Source organism: Wolffia australiana, chromosome 18 (assembly GCF_029677425.1).
Source record: "Wolffia australiana isolate 7733 chromosome 18, ASM2967742v1".
Taxonomy (NCBI): Eukaryota; Viridiplantae; Streptophyta; class Magnoliopsida; order Alismatales; family Araceae; genus Wolffia; species Wolffia australiana.
The window spans coordinates 9551237-9573498 of record NC_135852.1 but is presented as its reverse complement, the minus strand read 5'-3'; the positions used below and the strand labels follow the sequence as shown (position 1 = coordinate 9573498).

General features: G+C 41.5%; 1 long non-coding RNA gene across 2 annotated transcripts; it reads left to right on the top strand.

Annotated features, from left to right (window-relative positions):
- The first annotated feature begins 640 nt into the window (after positions 1–640).
- On the top strand, positions 641–6995 carry LOC144715056 (uncharacterized). Of its 2 annotated transcripts, none has more exons than XR_013584511.1 (5): positions 641–803; positions 3278–3454; positions 3609–4057; positions 4169–4257; positions 6171–6995. It is a non-coding gene; the product is annotated as an uncharacterized LOC144715056 (long non-coding RNA). The 2 variants fall into 2 exon arrangements; XR_013584512.1 differs by having other exon boundaries at positions 3584–4057.
- Positions 6996–22262: the final 15267 nt, after the last annotated feature.

Genomic DNA, 22262 nt, shown 5'->3' with positions numbered 1-22262 from the left:
GTGAGAGCGAGTGAGTGAGAGAGAGAGGGAGAGAGAGACCGAGATAACACGAGAGCGAGTGAGCGAGAGAGAGAGAGAGAGAGAGAGAGATAACGCGAGAGCGAGTGAGCAAGAGAGAGAGAGAGAGAGAGAGAGAGAGAGAGAGAGAGAGAGAGAGGGAGAGAAATTGATAGCGGGAGAGAGAATGCGAGAGAAAGGGAGAGAGTGGAAGAGAGGGAGAGCAGGAGGGTGAGCGAGAGAGCTGGAAGGAGAGCGAGAGACTAAGAGAGAGAGGGAGAGATACCGAGAGAGAGAAAAAGAGGGGGAGAGAGAGGGGCTTAACGTTATCAGTTATCGAAAACTTTATCATTTTGGAATCAATATTGTCATCTAACTTAGAGAAAACGGTATCCAATACGTTATCTGCTTAACGATATCCATTATCGTTATCCATTTCTACCCTAAACAGTTATCCGTTATCGATATATGTTATCATTATCGGACACATTTTGGAATTTTTCAGATAACAAATATCATGATATCCGATAATGGATCTTGGATATGGATATTGTTAGTAACACCCTTATCCAGAAGCCCCCCCTCCCCCCCCCCCCCCCCCCCCTCCTCTATCTTAGTTTATTCTTGATCCAAAAAGGAGAATATTGAGGATGAGAAGACCTAAAGGATCAGAAGAATAATTGGAGTGAAAAAGCGGAGTTCCAGGGCCTCCTTAATTGTGTGCAAATTGTAGAGGCCAGAAGGATGAACGACCTCAAAAGCACTCTCTTGGAAGCAAATTAAGGGTGCAAGAAGTTTTCCATCAGGTACTAAAATGTTTTCATATTTTATCTTCAATCTAGAATCAATTTCATCTTTTGCTTCCATGAAAATAGTTATCTATGTTTTTATCCATATTCCAGAATATAAATTATTTTCCTTTATAATCATATGTACAAAAGTTTACTCAGCCTAGAAGTTAGCTAAGTCTGTCCAAAGATCTAACTAATATCCTTGTTAATCTTGACACAACATCATTTTAAGGTCAGGAAAGCTATTTTCCTAAAAAATGCCTTTTGAGATAGGGATTTCTAATCCCATCCTACGCAATCCATAATATTATCCAAAGTAATGCACCAGTATCATGTATTTCTTTTTTGTATGCATGAACATGATCGTATATGCAAGTCAGTATAACTTGAACTTGTTACATGAACTTTTAGAGGGTTGTCTTATTTCCATCTGTTTTTTTTCTTTATAGAACTTCCTGAAAAATATTTTTATAGAAATTCAGTTTTGAAGTCCAAATATTGTTTTTGTAGTTTTCTCTTGTATGAATTGAAATGGCTCATAGTAGTATTTGAGGGTGCCTTGTCACATTTTGCATTTGTTGTTGCATTGTTTTACTTAATGAGTTGTGTCACCAATCACTGAGAAAAGTATCCACATAACATCATGATTCAAGATGTTGTATAGAAATCATTAGAATAATCCCATTTATTTTAAAAAGGCAGAGTTACATAGAAATAAAATAAATAACAAGATTTAAATAAAAAATTCAATGGAACATGGAGGTCATGGGTGCACAAATATTGCCCGACAATTATTGCAATAATCATTGTATGATCATCATCACATAATACCAGAGAAGCCGATTCTATATTAACTGATCAACTTAAACAAAACAACCTAAGTTGCTGAAAATTTAACCACGCCAAGATTTGTTTTCTGATTAACTGATGTCATAATATTTTTTGGGCAAGGACATCTGTAGGAATGTCCTAAACACAAAAAATATAGAATGTGATGCCAATTTTGAAAAAGTGGATTCCTGGATATTTACAGAATGCGGCATCCTAAAAACTGTTTGGTTTGTCATGGATGAGAGAGTAGATGAGATATTTAACAAAGAACCACTCATATTTAAATGGTGATATCTGATTCAGAAGTCATATCGACACTTTGAAGGGCCGGTCCTCATCTCCCTCCCCTTAAATACATCTTGGAGAGAGTATTAAAAAAATTTGGAAGAAAACCAAAAAAGCACTTTTCAGCTCAGCTAGAAATCTAAACCATGCGTGCATAAATAAATTGGTATTTTAACTATTGTTGGTAGATTTTTGGGATAAAATAGAACATATAATGATGTAATACGAGGGTGGTGGAATTCAACGGCTCGTGTTTTGCCACAAGGAGGGCGAGTAACCAATGATGCACGGTTAATGGGTGATGCAAGCATAGTAAAATCAATGAATATATACGTCGGGAAATTGCTGACCTACAAAGAGGGACCTGGTAGACGATATGAGAGGTCTAGGGTAGCGGACAGCCTCCCAATGACCTGATAGATCAGCTCGAAGGCTGGCAAAGTGGAGGACAGCCACAGTCCATAGACGTCCACAACCGTCGACGATGATGATTCTAATCCAACACCCAAAAGGAAAGTTCCTATCTCTTAATTCGGTGGCTAAACCTACGATTTTAAATTCATGGTGGTGGAGCAAGCGATAATGACACTGAAAGAGGATGTAAGTGCCAGTTGGCAAGGTGGCCAGAGAAAAACACATGCGTTTGATGGCCGGCACGGTGAAAGGGCTGAAGATGGTGGCGGACCACATACGGTCATGGGTGGTAAGTTGAGCCCAAAAAGACGGTGGAAAATGAACGACCCCAGAGAAACCCCTGTGGCGATAATTTCCGCCACACGGTGGTGCGACATCACCTGCGGTGGCCACAGATGACACCGCACGTCAGAGCGCACGACGCCGTGAGTAGTGGCGACTATGGGAGGACGGAGGCTAAGAGCGACACCTGCTGCAGCCAAGGTGGTTGCGGGCGGCCCATGATAACATGCATACTTAGTACATTAATATGATCATATTTACATGTAACTTTGAATTAAATCACTCATATTTGCATGTTATCAAGCTCAAAATGATTAAATCTATTTTTGGAATGGTTTTACAAATTTTCTGAATTTTAACGCATTTTTTGAGATTTTTCTAACAATAGTTTCTAATAGAACGTAATTTGTGAGACAGAATATAGTTTTTCTGGAATATTTTAAGCATTAAAATTTGAAAGATATGATTTTTCTAAGTCGTAGTATATATATTTATATGTATTTTTTGGGTTTTGTTTAATTTTAAATCAATTTTAGAAGATATTCAAAGTCTTTATTTCTAACGCGACGTGTCGCTGTTCGATTCATCAAACGATGATGAATTCAAACTGATTATAATGATCAGGAAAAGTGATGCCGCAAAGGAATTCAACTAATGATTATGATTTTTCTGTGCAGGGCTGACATGGACGAATCGATAATAAGTAGGCCTTTATTTGTAATAAATGCACGTGTGGACCAAGGTGGAAAAAGACAAAAAATGAGCTTTTATTCTCTCTTTTTGAAAATAAAACAATGGTGGCCGGGCGACATGGCGCAACGTCAAGACGCCACGTATACACATGGCACTTGCATGTATGTGGTGCGCACATGTCAATTTTTTATTGGACAAAAAAGATCAAGTTGCAGACATAGGGCACACTGACTCGGTGCCACATCAGCTGCCAAGAATATTATAATTATTTAAATAATCCATATACACAGTCTTTTGTCTTTTTCTCTCGTACAGGTGCAGGTGGCACCTTCGGAAAGCGCACACATGGAAGACGAGGAGCCACCAAATTCCAAGCGATATGACCGTTTAACGGAAACAGAAAATGCGGAAGCCTTAACAACGCTGATGAGGAGAGAGAAATCAAGGGCTAGGATTTACTCAACTTCAGGCGACCATATCTTTTGATCTACAACTCCGATTGAGCTGTAATTTTCAGCACTGCTTCATCTCTTCCTCCTCTTTCCATCTATACCTACTTGATCTATAAATAGAGGCCTCGATCACTATAGAGTTCATCTTGAACTTGCTTCCTACATGTGTGGGCTGATTGTAAGATAGTGAGTTTTGAGATGCATCAAGTGTGTTCTTGGTGTCCTGGGTGTGTGGGGAGAAGCATTGAAGAAGAGGGAGAGCTGACGGGCACTCTAAATCACCATGATCCTAGCAGAATGTAAGGATCTAAGGTAAGTATCTTTACCTTACATTGTTTTTTTTCAGACATCATAGTTAGCTTAAGTAGGGTTTATCATCATCTTCTCACTCATATTTCTGATTGGGGACCATCTCGCGAGCAGCAGCAAGGGACAACAACAACCATACCGAGCAACTCAGGCCGACGTCCATTATCCCCACTTCAAGTATTCGGTCAAGTGATGGTTGCCAGGTTTTGTGTTATTTCCATATATTTTGAATTTCCTTCTCAAACATTTTAGACTGGACCATCGTGTTTGGGCCTCGTCCATGTTATTTTCATTATGATGTAATGAACGTTTAGGGGAATCCTCTTCACGAGATGGTTTTCCCCTTGTTTCAGCCTACTCGGGCATCCACCCTCTCTTATATAAAGGGGCGGCATGCCCAAGGAGAGCCTTGGAGTTTATTGAAGTTCAAAGTATTTTTTCTCAATCGGCTCCAACCTCCTCCCTCTAGAAGTTATCTTTACCACTTTCTAGCATAGATTGTGGGAAGCTGCACAGATATGATGCTTCCCCTCCACAACATCGTCATTTCGTAGAGAACAACCATTGCTGCCGCTCTTCTCCACGCTTAATTCTTCATCGCGTTGTGCTTTTATTGAAGCCAATTCAAGAATGCCCCACGCCACCCTCACTGACCTGCAAGAAATACCTTTTAGGAGTCTCTTCCTGCATGCCCGTCTCACGCTGTCTGCCGATCGCCTCGGATTGCTTGATTTCCACCAAGAAATCAGTTTCTTGAAGATTGCCATTCAATAAATCGCTTCTTGGATCATCGACAAAGAAAGCGCCCGTGTGCTTGCGCCCTTGTACCGCGCCCAAACGTCTCGACATTGTGCCCCACGTCTGCACTCCGTGCTCGAGTGCCTGTGCTCTCGCGCCCGTGAGCCACCACCATGCCCACGCCCATCACTCTGGGTGCTGTGCTCGTGTGCCTGTGGTCACTCCACGCGCCCACGTCACGCGCGGCCGCACGCTCCTTCCCGTGCGCGCGCGCGACCCTTTTGTGTGCGTCCATGGCCCTCAGCACATGCCCTCATTGTGCGCGCGCCCGCAACCCCTCTGTGTGCGCTTGCGCCTACCTTCGCGCGTGTCCGTGTCCCTCCATGTGCGTTGGTGCCCCACCAGCTCGAAGGCCCATCACTCCGTATGTGCCTATGCCTGCACTATCACTACACATGTGCCTGCTCTAGTCTTGCTTCAGACATGTGTCCCTGACTCAATTTATGATGCCATAGATTTCAGGTTCCAACCCATCCACGTTCCATCGTTTCCCTTGCTAGCAGTCAAGTTATTTCTTTATTGTTATCGTCGTATGTGTTCCTATGCCTAGGAACGAGAAATTCTGATAGGAATAGCCACTTATTGTTGAGAGGTAGGGTTTTACTGTGACACGACTAGACCTAACGGTAGAGGACTTGGACGTCCTTGGGCACTTTGTGCCCCTCATTACTTAGTCGTCTATTTGATCTATTGAGATGTTGGGAGTCTGAGTTTGTCTAGTCAAACTCTGAGGTTTAATTGATCTTTCAAACTCGTCTCCTCTACTGAATTACTTCTTATTGAATTTTCTCAGGTTAGCATACCATCATCTCATACCATTTACATTTTCACTTGACTTTCAATTGTGTTGTAATATGAGCCGATCAATCCTGGTGATTACGTATTACATGAATTTCACCTCATTATATCCTCTTATCTGATCTCTCCATCCTCTCCATCATATCGTTCTACATTCAACCACTACCATCATTCACACATTCGATCACCACTGTGTCCTTCATGTTATCAAGCTCAACCCCATATCGCTTCACATAATTCCCGTTTACTTGGGCTTTTTTTTACTAAGTTATATTAACATATAACCTTCATCATTTTAGTCGAGATCACAAGCTCACATACTCTACTCTAGTCTTCATTTTTTTTGTGATGATCATCACTATAATACAAAATTCCATAATCATTGTTCCCTGTGGAGACGATCCGTACTCATTAGTCACTAAATATTATTAAGTACGGTTAAATATTTTTTATTGAATAATCTCAATTAACAACAAAAAATTAAAGCCCTTATAATTTGAGATTATCAGCCTACGTGTAGGTGGTGGCCGCGTGTGGCAGCAGCTGCCGGTGGGTGGTAGCCTCAGACGGTGTCAGCTGTGGCATAGGTGGATGCCGCACGACCATGCGCGAGAAGACCAGGGTTGTGGCTAAGGTGCCCGTGACAATCAGCTTGTGCGACGTCGCCTGCAGCTTGGCAGTTGAAGGCGGGTGATGGTTGTGGGAGTGGAGGGGTCCACCAGGGTGATAGATGTCTACAGCAGCAACGATGGCCATTTAGGTGGCCCTGAGCCCACCTAGTCATGAGCAGCGGCCATCGTAGTTGTTCAATCGAGAAGGGGGCGGGGGAAGACCAAGAGTCCCAACGGCTGAGGCTGCGGATTGGGTGGCAGTGGGTGGCATATTTGGGTATTGCACCAGCGGCGTCAAACTGCGAGTGTCAATGGTGTGGTAACAATGAACTTGCTAAGGGCTTCTAGTGCAAGTGGGAAGACGACAGTGGCTAACGATGACAACTGTTCTTCTGGCTGCAGCAATGGCTTCAGAGGCGGTGAATGTGGCAGGGGTGGGGGGTGGTCGTTTGGCATTCACCCTCCTTAGAGATACTCTAGAAGGCAGGAAGATGACTCTCCATGGAAGGAGAAGGGTGGAAACCCCAAAATCAGAAGAGAAACTCTCTTTCAAATTTCTCAAAGTGGAATTCCAAGGGCCTCACGAGGCATGGCTTTGTAGAGAAGGTTTATCTAATGGGCCAAATTGGGGGAAAATGTCCAAAGTTGCAAGGAGATCACCCTAATGGCCCAAATCCAACTTAAAACCATGGAAAACGAGGGTAGTCCAAAACACGAGGTCTCCCTAAAATCCATAAAAAAACTCACATAAAAGAAAACAAACCCTAAAGTTCCTTTGTAAAGCCTGATACTTGAAGTCCCGATTCTTTGCGTCAGCTCGGGCTCCACGGCGGGGCTGCTCAAGAACTCCTACTTGGGCTTTAAGATGGTCCTCCATGAGATAATGGAAGTGATGGAGAAATGAAGGCATCTATCCCAATATTATTAAGACAAGCATCAAAATCAAATTTCTCAGAAGTGGATGCCTTTTTTCATCAAATTTCATGGAGAGAGAAAAGGCAAAAGTAGAAAATTATGCAAAGGCTAGTGGCAAAAGTGGAATTCTCTCACACCCCTACTGTTGGTACAAAATTACCAATTATGTCTCTCTTCTTTCTTATTTGATGCTCAACCAAAGTCTGCACTTAGATCAGAGATCTCTTTATATCAAAATGTATCCACATATTTTATTTGATTTTCAGTTTATTTCTTTTTTTATCTTGATTTGTGTAATTTTTAATTTCCTTGGCTACCATCAAATGTTTTAACCGAGAACTTGATTTAAGCAGGAATTTTGGGACTGATAAAATTTTATTATCCTACTGAAAATTTTCCTAAAAATTAGATAGTTTGTATATCCCTTACCTTCTTCTGAATGTATTTATTCTTGACCGAAAGTACTGTTGAAAAATCCTTTATTAACCACTCTGCTTATCACATTTTGCTTTTGGTTCTGATTCTTTTCTTGAAGGTTAGATGGAACAAAGTCAGGACCTACATTCTGTTTATATTTTCTCATCTGTCCTACCTTTCTATTCTCAATTCCTCGCCATTTTGTTCTCTAAGGATATACCATTTATTTCATAGAGATTATTCATGTTTAATCTTATAATCTGATATTCCCTAAAGCTTAGATGTTAAATTTCATTCTAGATAACTTGAATTGAATCCTTGAACTCTGCATCTCTATGGAAAACCCATCTACTTATCATGTACACCTAAAGAGAGCGTGTTCATTACAAATAGTATTTTTCAAATGGATAAAAAAATGATAGTAATTGACTTAAGTAAGTCCAGTAAAATTTATCTTAACATAATTCTTTAGTTAACACATCAGAGACGATGAAAGATAATTTTTCACAGTCTTGGCTTGAAATTCCAGGTTAGATTTTCACGAATTTACATACAAATCCAAGACTTGGTCCACAAGTCTCTAAGTCATCATATGAATCTCAAAACCAAAATTCTCTAGTTTGGTAAAATCACCCAAAAAATTACACCTAAAAAGGCCCGGATTTCTTAAGCCCCAACATGTTACCTACAATGAATTTATTTAGGTGGCGCAAATGGCAAACCATGAATATAATTGATATAATCAGTAAACTTTGTCCTAAAAAGTGACTGAACAATTAAAAGACTTTTAAATATTTTTCTGATTTATTTTTTCAAGTTAAAAATTTAGAAATAAAATTTATTTTATTTAAAAATAATAAAAATTGTCTTAAATTAAATTTCCTCACATTCATGGAGTTTTTTTAACTTTCTGGTTATTTCACCTTGCTAGCATTTCACGTTTTAGATTGTGGCATGTGATGGTGGAACAGGGAAGAATGAAGCAGAAGTTACATGGGAGTTTTTTTATGATATGTGGGCAACTGCACAATCTGAATGTAATGGCACATGTCGGTGCAACATCTATAAACAATGGTAACAGTACTCATGAAATAGTCATGGTGATCTCATGTTTTGGACTAACTCAACTATTTTGATTCAATATAAAGTTTTCGATTTTGGTTTGAGCTGTATTGAATAAAGTCCTGATCTGCATTTTCATTTAGCTTATAATGGGGAATTAACTTTCAATGTAACAATTAAACTAACTTGAAAAATATTACTCCCTATGCCTTGGCATTCAAACAAGTTTAATTTGGATATTGAGCACTCACTTAGTACCTAACAATATATTCCAAGGCATTTTATGGATTAGGATTTGATAACACCCTAAATCCATTTTTTAATTCAAGTAATTAGCACAATTTTATCCATTTAAATAGTTAAATTGGGTTGTTATCATAAATTTAGATGTTAATTAATATTCCAAGTGAATTCTGATTCTACCCCAATTTTCTTTTAATTTATGAAAATTTGGAATTTATTTAAGCTTGGAATAACTCTACTTAAATGAAAATGGCAGGGTTAAAAATTATATTTAATATTAATTAATGTGGGGATGAATTATTGAATTTTTTTATTTTTCTAGTATTTTATTGAACTTTTTGGGAATTTATTCAAGGAAGAAATGAATTTTTATTAGAATTATTATTAAGTAAGAAAAGGGAAAAATTATAAGGAAAATAGGATTTTAAATTAATTTGTTTAGTTGGAGGGACTATTTTAAATTTTGGTTGCAATATGCCTTAAAACAGCTGTCAATCGTGCATTGCAGGCAGAAAGATCCAATCAAAAATATTCTTATTTTATTGAATTCAGATCAATTTTCTATAGTTTTTAAGGGCACTATGGAGGAGAGATAAGTGGAGGGGCATATGTCCTATTATTTTTGGGCAGCGTTGGTTTGCACGCACAAATGAAAGCAGGGACTTTTGTGAAAAAAGTAAAGAAACTGAGCAATCAGAGATGTGCGGCAAAATCTAGGACGTCGGAAGGGAATCCAACGGCTTAAATGTGATTGGCCAAGGTATCCCTATTGGGCGGTGACTGCACTGCCCATTCTGTGCATACAAATTGCATGCACGGGAGGTGGCCTCGCGACACCTAAGTGGGCGTCGCTGGTAAAAGTGCATACGTACGTGCAAATCGCTACGTACTTCAGTTGATTTATTTTATTTTCTTATTTTCAGCACACGGATACGTGGCATGCCGAGAGAAAACCAGCCAAAATGTCTCTAAAAATGTGTCAGCCAATCTAAAAGTGACGAAATTGTGTGTAGATTGAAATGTAATTTAAAAAGGATAAATTGATCCAACTACTAGGGTTGGTCAATATTCATTTATTAATTACTCTTAATCCTGAAGTCAGTTTGAGCTCAAAATCTATGTGCTTGCTCATATATACTCCTCTTTCTATCTGTATGGTTAGATCATTCAGATAAACCCTACATCGATGAATAAAAAATAAATAACTATTGGGGGTAAAATGGTAATCTTTTCCATTTAATCTAAGTATAAAAATCAGAATTCGAGTTGAGGAGGCCATTCTGGAGGGAGCTCTTTTGAAGCAGAAAGAAAAAGAGGAGAACTATCCTAGATCAACTGCATTTGGTATTTTTTAATTCATTATATTTGAAATGTAATTTTAGTGTATTTGGGATTTAGTTGCTAGTTAAATTTTTTACTGTTCTTCTTGATATTGGTCTTAAATTCTAAATCACTAGGCTAGAGTGGCATGTACAAACCCTTACTAGGATTAAATGGAGTGATTAGTGAAATTGAGCCAGGTGTTGCATTTGCACACTAAGAACTAAAGACATAACAAAAAGAAAATAGTTTAATTTCTACGTAAGACTAGGTTCAGTTTATTAGAAAGTGGTGAGTTAGTTTGGATTATCAGTTCCCACCCAAAACAAATTGACATTTATACTTTCTTGTTAACCCCTCTTTTTGACTACTTTGATCCTTTTTCTTGGAGCGAAGAACTCAATTTAGAGAATCCTAAATTATTCTTTGCTTCCCATCTTTTCTACTCTGCTTTCCAAAGTCTTCATATAATTAGGGTCATTTGATCTTCATTGAAGATTAAACTAACCCTAATTAGGGTCAGATTAACTGAATTGGATAAATAATTGAATTGTCTTACTAATATCACTTAACTTAAGGGTTTTATAAATTTTTTTGTATAAGGTGAAATCAACAATACTAAGGGATTAACACTGTATAATTCCCCCCAATTTTTGGCTTATTAGGGTTCTGTTTGTCTCTTAGTTTCATCCATAAATTAATATTTTTATTACATCAACATATAACTTCAATAAATGCATAAAATAATTTACATCAAGACATGATCATCTTTTTAAGATTTATGGAATTTAAGATAAAATGATGCATAATATGTATCGGTCACAAACAATCTTATTATTGATCGAATGAAAGAATCCATCATAATTCTGTGCTAAAATTAGTCCAGGTTAAATAAATGAACATCATAAATATTTCTTATGTGAAATTTTATTTTAAAATATTGAGTTTAACTGAATTCAATAAAATCATAAGCTTGTGTATTCAGGAATGTGAAAAGCAAACTAAGCGAAGTCTAGTCTCACATAATTGTGTAAATCAGATCATACATGTTTCACAAGTTTATTGGTTGACTATCTTCATATTTTAAAATATACTTAATTTTAAAGGATTTCTATTGTTGTTATCATTAAGAGATCTTGGAGGTGTATATAGATTGGTTGATGTAGGGGTTCCACTTCCACATTTTAATTTAGTTTTGTTCCATTCATCTTAAAGTTTTGACCTTCCTTTGGGTAAGCAGTCAATGTGGATCGTGAAGCCACAAGGAATCCGGACCCAATCGATGGTGTTGGTCTCCTTCGAGACCACACATGGATTATCATTTTTGATTTTTCACATTTCTATAGAGTTCAGACTAACACATCAGCCGATGGCTGGCTTCTCTGCGAGAAGCAAAACCTTCACAATATCACTATAGAATTGAAATCAAAGTTTTCAATCAATATGATCCTTGCAGGCTCATACTCCCAGTTGCATCTTTAGACTGTATGGTGGGACGTCATGCAGTGTCGCATGCACCTCACCAGCATTTGCCACTAGCTGCGAGAGGGGAACCAGACAACAGATGGCCTCCCCAACTATCTAGTACACTCTCTCACCCATTCCATCTATATTACTTTGTAAGACCGTCCCCAGGAGTCCCCAAGCAGCCATCACATTGGGAGAGTCCACCTGCCAGCTCTTACCAAATGCTGAACTATTCTTCCCATAGGCCCACAAGAGTGGAATATCACGTGGAACACTGGATCCAAGAGTGCACGGCATCATGCCTAGATGTTGTACCCTTCGTGGAACTCTAAGATGATACTAGATGAGCACGAACATAACACATGCTCCATGAATCACCAACTACAAGCGATACAAATGAGCTGCTAGTGCTTGAGGTCTCGACTGCGACATGCAGTAGTATCATTATTTTATCTTTTTTCTTTGTGTCATGGGTGTGGCCTAGTGGAGTTCATGTGTAATTTGAATATTTATGCTCCCTCCATGCCTATACTCTTCTAAACACTCAACCTTACATGAATAAAACCCCCTTGGCTGGTGTCTAGGGCACGACTGGATCGGTCTACGAGCACAACCCTTGGGTTGGTTGTACTTGGCACCGTGTTTTTGCCAATAAAAAAGCAATCAAGATACATCCAAATCGTAACAATCAATAAAGAATAAAAGGCCCAGCATATCTATACTTAGTTTCTTGGAAATACTTAAACTGTAGAATTAAAAATACAATAAATTTTATTTAAGAAAATATCCTGAGGCCTTTTCCATGGAAGGCATTCGTTTTGGCTTTGCAGATAAAATTTTTTTTATAAGGTTGACTTTGGATTTTCTGTAAATTCTTATAGTTGGAGTCTTAGATTCTTCTCCTGAATCTGCCAATGAAAGGGCACTTGAGTAATAGAGTATTGTAGTCAGTTATGTATTCTAACTGGGGTTCACTCAATTATCTTGCTTAGGTTTCATGTCAGATATCAAAATTTCTTAAGGATACTCATTCAATGCTGCACACCAAATATCTTTAAGAACTATGAGGTTAAAGTTATTCCAATGATAGCCACAATTCATAATGATATCCTTAGGACAACAAATATGATAAAACCTACTAGTAACCACTTTAACATCATGGCTTTTAGTGGCCATGGCTTCTATCCATCTAGAAACATAATCAACTTCTATTGTGATGCATTGAAATCCATTCAAATTGTGGAATTTACTCCCATGAAGTGAATAACCCATATATGAAACATTAACTTCTATAATCGGTTTGAACAACATATGATCCCACTTACTTATGTTCAAAAATCATAAACAATGTAGGAATTTAATATTATAGTCATGAGAATCCTTGAAGAATAAATGCCAATAAATCCACTTTCAAATAACTATAATCTGTGACATTTGATAAGAAATGGCCTTCTCCTGGATAGAAGTTAAAGTAATCAAGGTATTTTTTTTCTTCTTTAGGGTTTCATCTCTTGAGAATCTGGTCTAAGCATTATGGTTATGGTTCCTCCGAATAGTAGAATAAAATTTCCGTGAAGAATTTCTTCTTCTTCTTCTCATTAGAAGTACGTACATGGGCACTTTTCCTGTAACAAGAAATTTGGTATAATGTACACAACAAGTCAGTTTCTTCCCTGAATATGAAGTAAAAACTCATGAAGAAATTATTATCTAATAGGAAAACATCTGACATTTTATCCTAGATTGATGTTTGGCAACTACATTTTAACATCCCTTTTATTTCATATATCTATGTTAAAATTTTAAGACAATAATATCCACTGAAGAATCTCCTCTAATATTACCAAGATCAACCTATAAGTGATTTATGATATTAAAAAACATTAATTAATCGTGCTCTTTCTTAGGTATCAAATGAACACAAAATAAATTTTAACGTTTCTTTAGGACCAAAGAATACGTATGGAAAGATGGAGGTAAAGGTTAAAAATTTCCATTTGGGTAGGAAAATTTTTAGGAGCTTGTTTTTCATATCATTTTCCGGCTCAACAAAATAAATTATTGTAATTCATCATTCTCTCCTACTTGGTTGCAGACGTGATAGTCTTCATGATCCACATGAGGATATTTCATCATTTTGGCAGTGTTTACCGTTAGATTTTAATCAACTAATATTAATTGCTGTAATTTTTATCCCAATAAATGGTTTCTTTAGCTGTGTCAAGAAAAGGCAGACTAAAGTAATTAGAAAATCTAAATTCCACATTTGGATGGTAATATTTCAACAATGTATACTGGTGGATAAAATATCTGTCAGCTAATTACAATTATAATAATATAGGTTCTAAATGTCCAATTTGAGGTTTATCATATGGTCATTTGGGCATGTTATTTAACTGGCACCCAAATTCAATAAAATCAAAAAAAAAATCATGCTTGTTGTTTCAGATTTAACCAAAGGGAGATCTTGAATATTTTCTCTTCTCAAGGATCAGATACATGGGAATTTACATAAAATTTTCAGATAATTTCACTCTTCTTTTTCCTACTAGACATGCATAGTGCTTTCATATTTTATATAATGTAGATATGAATTCAGTGACATTTCAACTGGTATGGTAATGGTGGCTTATTTTATATTTTCTATTATTTGGTTATTTTGAAGTTGAGGTTCTAAAATCATAAAATAATTTGGAATTGAACTCTGTATGGTGTTTTTCTTTTGGCTTTGACACAGGCTTATGTTGATATTTTTAAATCAACTCAATTTTATATTCCATATTATTCTTTCAGGGATCAGAAGGTATTTTTCCATTCTTAGTTTAGCTATAACAAGAATCTTCTCATGTTTTTCACTAGTAAATCACATATCAGATGTGATGGAACACGCCATCTCGAACCATCGACGATGCCATCCGCGCCGCTTGCCACCGTCGTCGAAAGCCGGGTAAAATTGCTCGTCTATCACATTTTGATTTCATCATCCTTTTTTAGTCGAGTTTTGTGTTTTTTTTCACACTCGTTTTTTTGCTTTCGTCGCATTGCGACACTTATCAACGTGATAGGCAGTGACGGGAGTGTCGATGGCGGGCAATCACACGGCGGCGACAAGGCTCAGCAAAGGGACAATTCCAGGGTCTTCGACTCTAAACGCAAGGGGAAGGGGCCCCAGAAGTGGCGTGCAGGCAGGCATTGCTAGCAATGAGGTGAGGACCACTCGTCGAACAGGTTCTGTGCGCGAAGAAGGCCTCGCGTGTTGGAAACTTGACATCAGGAGAAAGGCCTTCTGGGCATCATTGGCTGCAGGTCTGACGGCCAGAAGATCTAGATGCATCAAGGGTGCAGAACCTTGGTGATGATTGTCCTGTCGTAGCCCACCAATTGCCAGGTGCACTCTAGTCCCGACGAGGGAGAAGGGGGGGTGTATGTCCACTAGAGTTCCATAATGCACCTGGGAGGGGAGGGATGGCATTTTCCTTCAGCATGAGCTGTATTAGGAGCCGGAGCCGCAGTGGGAGGCCTCCGTCAACCGCCCCAGAAGGCGATAGCAGTCACCGGTAAAAATTGGATCCCACGACAATACTCGTACCAATTGCAGCTCACCACAAATTCACCAGTGTTCAAAGCTCGCGGCCTTGGTGGGAAGGTTCTTCGGCGTCGTTCGACCGATTTGACTGTTAGGGAGGTAGGAGGGCAGTAGGCTCTCCGTCTTCCTTGGGCGTGGGTTTTCCATGTTCTCCACCTTCACCTTGCTCTCTTCCCTTCTTCTCTGATTCTCTCAAGGTGAGACCAAGAAAACACAATACAACACACTCAACGTGAAAATTTCATTGTCTGATTTCCTTAGGGCCCCCATTCTTCCCTTATAAAGGGAATCAAAGTGGGCCTAAGGAGGTCAACACAAAAAGGGGGTGTTGGTCCATTAAGGGGGCCCTTATATAATGGGCCTCCCATTACAAAAATAAAAAGGAGATGAAACATTAAGGAAGGGGAAACAATGTAGCGGAGTCCAAACTGACTAAGGACCCCCTCCCACATGATGATGAAGACAAACACACAGATGACACACGTGTTGCGATGTAACGAAAGTGACTTGACGAGTATGAAAAAACATGAGACATAACTAACAAAGAAGAAAAGAAATCAAAACACGATAGGCGAGTATAATTCACCCGGCAGTCGCCAACGATGGCATGTGGCTTGGATGGCGTCTTTGACATGTAAAGATGGCATGCGCCATCATTTTTTCTCTGTAAAATCGTTGCTTTCCATCTCTAAACATCTATTGATTCTATTCCTATATCTACCTAGATCCTCAATCATTTCCATTCCCAAACAAACTCCCATTGAAAAATCAGTTTTAGCCTTTAAAAAACTCATTTCCCCCCTTGCCGCTACCCTTGTGCACTGCCATGAAGTGTGGTGCAGTGCGGCAGACACCCCTCTGCCGTAGGTCTCCATGCGTGCAGCACGCGAGACCCCAGGGCACAGGAGTGCCCTATGTAGGACTTAGCCAAATCGGCTAAGTCCTAACTCTATTGGTTAAGTCCTGACTAAGCCAAATTGGGCTGACCCACTAAGGCCAGCCCAAACAAACCGGGATCAAGTCCGCTGACCCAAAGGCCCAAATGGTTCCACCATCACCGTCGTCACTGCTCCACCGCCGTCATTACCCGCACCCTCTACCGCTACCAACCGCCACCTCTTCGTCCCCACCGTCGTCACCACCGCCCAACAGTCGGTGGGGCAGGTATTTTCCTCATTTTCTGCATTTATAAATTATAAATAAATCAGTAAAAATCAGGAAAGATTAGGAAAATTATTTTCTGAATTCAAAAATTCAAAAAAATTGTAAAAATCTCCAAAATGAATATAATAAATTTCAAGTGAATTTTGGTGTAAATTAAATTCCAAGAAATTCTAAAAATATTTATTTTCAATTTCTGGTGTTAATTAAAATTAGGAAAATTAATTTAAATAATGTTACTATTGACCTTTGTATTTTTTTTCCAATTTAAATCGTAGGAAATTATAAAAATGAACTAAAAATCCAGAAGAAATCCCATGAATTACATTTCTCACTTCTAAACTCAGTTCCTTCATTCTAAGCTTGAGAAAAAAATCTAAAATTAATTTTCTGCCTCTCTATGGATGGACCCTTTACTTGCCTTGTATGAATTATTGAGTATTTAAGTGAAAATTTTATAAGTATTGTTGGTTAAGTTTGAATTAAAACAACGACATAAAAACCCTAAATTTGGACTTATCACGGACGAATCACTGGGGTCACACTTTTTGAGACTGATGGACATGGCACACATGCATTGATTTAATATTTGCTAAATAAGCTCCAAAAATTGAGGGATTTTATGATTAGGATTCTTGATGGAATTTGTGATGCAGGTCCTTGTTTGAATTGACCTTGAAGAATTGACCTTGTTTCTTTTTGCTTGGAGAAGTGGAATTTAACATCTAGGGAAGAAGGAACTAATGCAATCTGGTTGATGGCGCACGCCATCGAAGTTCGTCAACGACGTCGTCCGCGTCACCCGCTGTCGACGTCGTAGACCGGGTGATAGACGCTCGCTTATCGTTTGTTTTCATCCTTTTTCTACGTGTTTGTCTCTTTCCCATTCTCGTGATTATGTTTTCATCTCGTGTTTGTCGCGTCTGCTACACGTTGTCCGTCTGCCATTTTACCGTCAAGGGGGAGGGGCGTTCCTTTGACCCCCTCTCCCCTTGCCCGTTCCCCGATTCTTTTCCTATTTCCCCTAATCCCCCCCCCCTTCATCTTCTTTAGTTTCTTCTTTGTTTGTAAGGGGGAGCCCATTTATAAGGGCCCCCAGAAGGACCCTTTATGGCCCATTTAGGGGCCCATTTTCTCCCCCCCATATAAGGGAGGAGATGGGCGCCCTAAACCTCAGACCAGGAAGAAGGAAAAATAGTTGTTTGTCTATCTTGGTCTCACTGTTTAGAAAATACAAAAAAAAGGGAGAAAAGGAAGAAAAAAATAAAGGAAAAAAGAGGAGAGAGATGGGCTGAATGAAACGGGGTCGGGTTCGCGCTCGTTCTGTCCGCCTGCGTGCCCGTTCTGGGGCTCTATTCGGAGCCCTTGGTGGCCGCCGCCGTGAGTGCCCCATGATGTAATACGATGTCAGCCGGGATCGATCGGCTCGTATTACGTCATAGGAAATGATGAGCATGTTCGTGGTGTATATGAATGAATGCCGAAAGATGAAATATCCGAATGAGCAGTAGGTGAACGTCTGCAGGTAGGGAGGGAAATCACGTCAATCAAGAAGAGATATTGGTCTCAGTCAGACTCCCAATGACCCTTGGAATCAACTAGGACATCTAAGTAATGAGGGGCGTTTTACGGCCCAAAAGAGTTCGGCGCCTAAGGATCAATGGTCAACCTTCCACCACAAGAGAGACCTAACACTTGACGAGGGTGGCTATCCTATCGATGATTGCACGAAACCTGGCAGAGGACGAGATAGTGGACGACGAGACTGCGAGATGTAATAATACTGAAATTAAAAGAGGAGAGACGAGTGGGTACCTGATTTGTCGATAGTCCACGGCGTAAGACGCGTTCAAATCAATGTCGAGGAGTGGACCGGCGGCGGGCGGTCGGTCTGGACAAGCAGACGAGGGGCCAGGGGACGACGTGAGCAGGACGAGCAGAGCTGAGTCTTCGTGTGGGCGCGTGGCTGGACGCGGGGGGCCACGCGTAACGGTGGCACGGGGGCGCGGGCAAGCGCGGGGGCGCGGGCGGGCACGCGGCTCGCGGACGCAGACGGGTGCACGGGCGACCACGAGGCACGCGGGCGCAGGCTGGTGAATGGCGCGCGCGCGCGGTCGCGGCGCGGCGGCGCGCGCGCATGGGCGAGGACGGTGCGCGGCGCAGGCGACCACGCGCGCGGGCGGCGGGCGCGAGGCGCGCGCGCGCATGGGCGCGGCGGGAGCGCGGGCCCGAGTGACCACGTGGCGCGGCGCCGGCGGCGGAGGGCGCGACGAGCGCGCAGCGGCGCGCGTGGCGGGCGTCGGTGTGGCGGACGCGGCGGGCGAGCGGGCTGGACGAGCGTGCGGGTGGAGGCGCACGTGGCAGGCAGCGGTGGGGCAGAGATGACGGACAAGCGGAGCATTGGTGGGGGCGGAGCTGACGGCGTTGGAGGAATTCTTGAGTCCCAAGAATGGGTTTCTTGAACTGTAACCACCCAAGAAACTTTCAAGAATAGGGATTTCTTGACGTTCTTGGAGGCTCCCTTGGTGGGATCTTGGGGATCCTGTGGAAGGGGGGCGTCGGCGGCGGTTCTCGAACCTCTGGCACCTTTGGAGTGATCTCGAAGAAGGATCCTTCAGCTCCAGGCGGCGTCGACTTCTTGAATCTTTACTCGTTCCGGAGTGATCTTGACGGAACGTTTGATCACGTCGTCATGTAGTAATCTCGACGTGATGGCGAGGGCTCTAACCACAGAGTGATCTCGACGTGGGCGAGGCTAGCCAAGCCTCTCTATGCTCTACTCTCTACGATAGGTGGAGACACAAGTTGGAAACTTCTTCAACAAATGACTCAACTTTCCACTTGGGCATGCTATCCCCTTATATAGTAAGGATAGGTGCCAAGTGAACGTGGGGGAGAACGAACCGTCGTGAGACGTGGTTCGGCCTCTCCCTACAAATGAAAATAAAAACTGAAAATAAAAGGAAAGACAAGGACGAGGCCCAACACCGGCCCAGTCCATGAAATCCAAGAACAAAAACACAAAACAAAACAAGTAAATATAGGATGCTTACGCGGGGTACTTAAACCCCAGGTGGCGAGCATCGGCGCGAGCAGCTCGACAAGGCTGACGTCGTCCCGTCGTGGCGTCTCTTGGATGGTCCCCCATCACCCCACCACCGCGCCGCCGGGCTGCACCAGGCCTGCGGCCGCCGCAAGGAGCAGTACCCACACCGCTAGAGGCGGGCGCCCCGCCAGTAGCGAGCGCCGCCACCCAAGATGGCACCGCCGCGACTAGCGGGCACCTCCCCCAACCGCGAGCACTGCCCCTGCCATGGGCGCTGCCGCGACCAGCGGGCGCCGCCCCCTAGACGCGGGCGCTGCCGCCCAAGCGGATGCCGCCCCCAGTAGCGGGCGCCGCTAGAAGTAGCGCCTACAACGTCAGAGGCGGGTGCCCCAGCCAGCAACGGGCGCCGCCGCAACATGCGGGCACCGCCCCAACCTTGGGTGCCGCCTCAAACCGCAGGCGCCGCCGCCAGCCGCCAGCCGCAAGCACCGCTGCCAACAGCGGGCGCTGCCACAGCTGTCGTACCGGCCGCTATCGCCAGAGCAACCGCAACCGCCCCAGCTGAGCGTTGGCGCCAGATGCCGCCGCAGGCACAAGAGCAGCCACGGCCACTAGGGCGGCTGCAACCGTTGACGCTGGACGCCGCCACCAGGCACACCGTTGCTCCGCGCCACCACCTCACTAAGCACCGTCACTAGACTCCTTCACTATGCCCTATGCCCCGCCGATCGTCGCTGACCCATGACGTCTCGACAAATGATGCCACGGGGTGCTATTCCTCACCGCCCGAAGAGGTCGTCACCTCGAGCGCAGGACGTCCTCAACTAGTCTTCTGCCGACCTTTACGAAGGGCTCTAGCGCTACTCCGACTGTTGAGCCACTGTGATATCTCCGGAAACTCTTCGCCCCACCCCCTTTGAATCGCCGCTGACCATCAACGACACTACACTACGAGTCTCCGCCGACAAGGTACGCCGTCCTCTCCCGTTGCTCATTTATTTACCACTTGCAGTATATCGTCGTCTTGACTCCACCGCGCTCAGGCTAGGTAGGTGAGAGAGGACGAATTGAGAGAACTACGATGAACTGAGTGTCTTACTGATACGGACGAGTATGTCCGTTACGTGTGAGCCCTACGGATATATTCTGCTCGGCCGTAGACGCCTTCGTTGCTCTGACGAGGGTCAAGAGGCCATCGTCGCCGTCACCCGACGACCCCGTCCAAGCTTGGAGCTCGGCGCCTCCTCAAGTCGGAGCCTGCATGTACCACACGTAGGGCATTTAGAGCGTCGTAGTTGCATAACCCGTTAGGGTTTCATCCGTCGGATGACGACACTGTCGACATTCGATACCATCATCAGTTATCGGCATCGAACCATCATATTCGGTGTTGACCATAGGACATCCTAGACAACATCCAACATCACTGGTTGGTTGCAAAAAGGAAAGAATACTCATAGAGGATGCTTCCTAATAACAGAAAAAGGAAGATTTATCTATCATGATTTAAGAAACTGAATGAAGTGATAGGTTTTCTTTTCATTCCACTAGTCTGTGAATTAAACATTTAATTTCAGATATTGTACTCAAATGAATTAAAACCATTGTATCTGAAAATCAAGCTCACTGTGTACTCTTTTATGCGTATATTCTTCTACATTTAGGAGTTTGTATCTGCTACAGTTTATTTTGAAACCATTTTTTCATTAGACCTCATTTCTTTTAAAACTATCTATGCATTGTTTATATTCAAATATGTATGTTTGATCGGAAAAAATTTATAATTATTCTCAGAAATTTTAAAACAAAAATCTGAAATCATCATAATAAATTTCTCCAGAACTGATAAACCAGAATTTGGGTTAAATAAGTTTTTTAAGCGTCTCATTTTTGCAACAACATTTTTATACAATTTTCTTCAGAAAAGGTAAAGTACGGGTCAAATCCTCAATGATCAAGTAATGAGAGATTAAATTGCAATTAGAATATATTTTAAAAATTTTATTTTAGGTGAGTTTATATTTTTCTGGATTTAAAGTATTTTCTAAAGAGCAAATCAACTAAATGATGGAAAAGCAGGTAAAAATTTATATTTATTCTGTTTTAGATAATTTATAATGATTAACGGTCATTTTTAGGAATTTGAATTTTTAATATTAAAAGGAACTTTTGGTCGCAAATTGCATGCGGGAGAATGGGGCACCAATAGGAGGAATTATTTAGTGACGATCGATTTGTTGGAGAGCTTGAAGTCTAGGTTATCCACTATAATGTTTTTCTTGCAAAAATTGTGAGAGAATTCAAATTAAAGATTCAGGAGATCACACAAACCTTGTTGTTAGTTCCCCCAATGGCCAAGTGGATCTTTTTCTCGAGAATCTTGATCACCCTTGAATTCTCACTCCCATACTCTTTTTGAACAAGAATGTATCAAAGAACAAGTTGGAAGCAAAAATCCAAGAGGAGATACAAAGAGAGGAAGGAAGAGAATAAATATAATTACCCTAATTCTGTCAGCCATTAGATTTGATTACAAGGATTTGGAGGGATAGAATTTCTTGATTTCCAGCCTGGACCCATGTTCCCTCCTTCCCAGATTTGAAAATTGGCATTTCAAATTCCAACTGTGTGTTAGCTCCACAATTTTTGCATTTAGTTGATTTGATCCTTAAGAAGGTTTGAATGGGCCTCTAAAGAAGGCTTCTTGTGTATTGGGCTTCTTCTTATTATCTATTAGATGACTTAGGTTTCTCCTTTACTCTTATTTGTATCCCAAATCCACCA